Raw genomic sequence first — 4,483 nt, 5'->3', positions numbered from 1 at the left:
GGCCTTGGATTTTCGAGCCAACAAATGGTCCTCTCGAGCAGTTGTCTTGCGGGGTCTGGCTAACCTGGGCTTGTCAAAAACGTCTCCAGTGTCTTCAAATGTTTTTTTAATCCTCTGTACTGATGCTGAGACACATTGAAGGTGTCTGCCACATCAGCAGTGGATCTGGTCTTCAGCCTCTTGATAATCAAAACTTTAGTCTCAGGGTGAATCTTAGGCATGTTTGCAGGGTCTAGTTGCAGTGATGTGAAGGTCTAGTGTACTGGGGTTGTTTTATACACACCTGAGACCTAATGATCCTCACAGGTGAAGCTCATATGACAAGGCAACAACACTTGTGTCTTTGCAAAAATTGACTCATGGGCTTTACCAAGCTGTGAATATTAGAAAACTTTTTGACTGTTTCTTTTTGCACTGAAACATTATTACAAAAGCTGTTGGGATTAAAGGAAAATATATTACTAATCAAGATTTATTTCAAGAAATGGCTCATTTAATCCAACAGCTTTTGTAATAAGTTTCAGTGCAAAAAGAAACAGTCAAAAGTTTTCTAATATTCACAGCTTGGAAAGCCCATGAGTCAATTTTGCAAAGACACAAGTGTTGTTGCCTTGTCATATGAGCTTCACCTGTGACTAATAATGGATCAATTAGGTCTCAGGTGTGTATAAAAACAACCCCAGTACACTAGACCTTCACATCAACTGCAACTAGACCTCTGCAAACATGCCTAAGATTCACCCTGAGACTAAAGTTTTGATTATCAAGAGGCTGAAGACCAGATCCACTGCTGATGTGGCAGACACCTTCAATGTGTCTCAGCATCAAGTACAGAGGATTAAAAAAACATTTGAAGACACTGGAGACGTTTTTGACAAGCCCAGGTTAGCCAGACCCCGCAAGACAACTGCTCGAGAGGACCATTTGTTGGCTCGAAAATCCAAGGCCAGCCCATTTTCCACTGCAGCAGAGCTCCACCAGACCTGGTCCCCTGAAGTCCCTGTGTCAACCAAAACGGTTTGTCAGATTCTGTCTCGAAATGGCCTCCATGGTCGAATCAGTGTGGCATTTGCCAAGGCCCACAGCCTGCTTAAAGGATGGACGCTGGAGAAGTGGAAGAAAGTGGATTTTTCAGATGAATCTTCTGTAGAATACACCCCAGTTGCCGCAAATATTGCAGGAGACCTACTGGAGCCCGCATGAATCCAAGATTCACCCAGAAAACAGTGAAGTTTGGTGGCGGAAAAATCATGGTCTGGGTAAATCCAGTATGGGGTGTGCGAGAAATCTGCAGGGTGGAAGGCAACATCAATAGTCTCAAATACCAGAAATCTTAGCTACTCTTTATTCCCAACCATAAAGAGGCCAAATTCTCCAGCAGGATGGTGCTCCATCGCATACTTCCATCTCCACTTCAAAGTTCCTCAAGCGAAGAAGATCAAGATGTTCCAGGATTGGCCGCCCAGTCCACCGACATGAAACATCATGGAGCAAATGTGGGTGGATGAAAGAAAGCATGGAAGACCAAACCAAAGAATATTGATGAACTCTGAGAGGCATGCAAGACTGCTTCAGCTTCCGATACTTCATCATCAGTATACCCCACCACTGAATAACATTTGTAACTAGTAACTCCGCGATTTGCATGTCCTGCAACTAGATTAACATGTGAGCAAAGAACTGTAAACACAGACACTATACCAACCATATTTAATTTGCTGACATATTTTAGTATTTAGAAATTTGTTCAATTATGTATAGGCGCAAAAACTTTTGTCTTGCCAAATTTTGACCTTCGGTTGTGTTAAATAATAATCTTTTAGTGAAACTAATTTATTTCAGTGCATTGAACATCATTTGGGAGGGTTTTAGCTTTCATATGAGCTATTTTACACCAATTGATTAATTAAAAGTCAGGTTAATAGCAGTGGTTCTACAAAATAGATAAGCGACAAGACTTTTGTCAGGGACTGTACAGTCCGGGGTTTATTTATATACATGTCACACACGCAAAATGGGGCTGAAAATGTCTGTACAACACTTCCTTCCAAAGTTGTGATATTAATAAAAATAAACTTGACAAGAGAATGTGCGGTCAATACTTAACATACTCATTACGTAATTTACCGATTTTAAACAAATAAATGTTTTTCCACAATTGGGCCAGGGATGGCTAACATTGGACCCAGCTGCAGTGGATCAGCAGACAGCTAACGTTAGACCCAGCACAGGGTCAGCAAACCGCTAACGTTAGACACTAGCAGCAGGGCTCAGAGACCACAACATAGACACCAGCAGCAACAGGTCAGTCATTCTTGTAAGTGATGCAGCATAAAAGACGGCAGAACCAGCAAGCTAGCCAGCGGGTTAGTGGCAACAGTAGCTTGCTAACTCCTCTAAGCGCTACCCGTTGCCACATCATTGACAGAAAATGAGCCAATACAGATGTCACTCGTGGCGATAGCAATTTGGTTGTGTGGTTGAGCATGAAGTTAATTTGACTATTTAGCAACTGGCTCTTTATCTTGTACTCCTCCTCTGCTGTTTGTCGACAGTTTTTGTAAAACCTCAGCTCTGTTACTTGCCGGATTAAATATCAGATAATAAAGTAGAAGTAGCAGTACTTTTTTTTTTTTCAAGTATCCCTTGGTAAATCAGCCTCTGCTGGGTAGAAGGGGAAATTGTAGGAAAAAAGAAAAAGGTACATTGTTATGTCTACAAAATTAGTGTGTGTGTGTGTGTGTGTGTGTGTGTGTGTTGTGTGTGTGTGTGTGTGTGTGTGTGTGTGTGTGTGTGTGTGTGTGTGTGTGTGTGTGTGTGTGTGTGTGTGTGTGTGTGTGTGTGTGTGGTGTGTGGTGTGTGGGTGTGTGTGTGTGTGTGTGTGGTGTGTGTGTGTGTGTGTGTGTGTGTGTGTGTGTGTGTGTGTGTGTGTGTGTGTGTGTGTGTGTGAGAGAGTAAGTTCAGTCACCATTCATCGGTGATACACTGCAAAGTGTGCAAAGTATTACTTGTATTATGGAATCGGAGATCTTTTTTCTAGTGAAGGGGAAATCTATTCTTGGTACACATTTGTTTCAACTGAATTGTTAAGTTGATAGTGGTGGAGCTTTCAGTGGTTTGTTTTAAATTCTGCTTTAGCAAAACACACAAAAAATATATAAAATGATAAATCTGACCCGATTTTTGTGCATGGACAAAAAGTTAATGTCAAGCCCTGTTCTATATTGTTTTAACAAATGGGCCTTACAACGGCCTTCCTCCCTGTCATCTTCATCTGCCTCTCCGATTATCCTACCTCTGTCCTCTCTTAATCTGTACACTCGTGTCTTCATCCTGTCATCTTTATCTTCCCTCCTGATCACTCTCTTGCCTCTGCCCTTTCGAATCTGAGCCTCCTTTCATCCTTGTCATCTTCGTTCCTCCTCCTGATCACTCCTGCCTCTGTCCCTCTCTCTGAATCGCCAAGCTCCTCTTGATCGTCATCTTAATTTCCCTCTTCCTGATCACTCCCTGCCAGTGTCCCTCTCTCTGAACATCAGCCTCCTCTTCTCCCTCATCACAGTCAATTCTTCCTTTCCCCTTTCAATTTCTTCATCTCTTCTCTGTAGTCTTCTCCGACCCGCTGGTCTCTCCAGTTTACTGCCTTCTCCTCCTTTCCCTCCTTCTCTTCCTCCTGTGCAATACTCGGAATTTGAAACAAGTGATTGGTCTCACCAAGCACATCTAGTGTGTTGTAACGTAACGCCACAGAAAACGGAGACCCTCTTAACGTTATGAATGCAAACATGCCAGTTTGTAATATTTTTGTATTGCTGTCCTGTCTTTGCTAAAATCAAAACTAATCAAAGGGCAGAATGCTCTTACAAAATCATCATGTTGAGCTGACTGGCTTTACTGATTGTTCACTTTCAGAGGAGGGGGGTGGGGGGGGCAGCTCGTCTTCCAGTATTGCCGCGATGCAGGGCCATCACACACTGCAGCGGATTGCTGGGACAGACTGTGGTAAAGTTGGTTTTATATTGGACGTGGATATTCAAACACTTCAAAAAATCAATTAGCAGCTTGGCCCTCCGATTAAAAACCAACTTTACCACGGTCTGTGGACCGCGTCGCTTGCTGCACAGGAAGCTACAGACAATGTTTTTGAAGTGATTTAACATACCATTTTGATGAACGGGTTGCAAAAATGTTATTTAAGTTGCGATGCGTCAACGAAAATTATTGTGTTGACACATTTACGTAATTGATTGCGTTGATGTCAACAAATCGTCCCAGCCATAGTGCAGTGCATAGTGTATTTGCTCATTAATTTAATACATTTTATTTATAGTTCAAATCATAACAAAAGTTATCTCAGACACTTTACAGATAGAGTAAGTCTGGACCACACTCTATAATTTACAAAACCCCAACATTCTAGTAATTCCAGTAAGGTAAGCAACTAGTGTGACAAGTAATCAATTTGTCTAAGTCAGCTGACCTC

General features: G+C 42.1%; 1 protein-coding gene across 26 annotated transcripts in view; it reads right to left on the bottom strand.

Annotated features, from left to right (window-relative positions):
• Positions 1 to 4,483, bottom strand: part of dlg2 (discs, large homolog 2 (Drosophila)) — a 276,897-nt gene that overhangs the window by 270,271 nt on the left and 2,143 nt on the right. The window lies entirely within an intron of this gene.

This window comes from Etheostoma spectabile, chromosome 13, assembly GCF_008692095.1.
Source record: "Etheostoma spectabile isolate EspeVRDwgs_2016 chromosome 13, UIUC_Espe_1.0, whole genome shotgun sequence".
Classification (NCBI taxonomy): Eukaryota; Metazoa; Chordata; class Actinopteri; order Perciformes; family Percidae; genus Etheostoma; species Etheostoma spectabile.
This window is presented reverse-complemented; position numbering and strand designations above follow the sequence as displayed.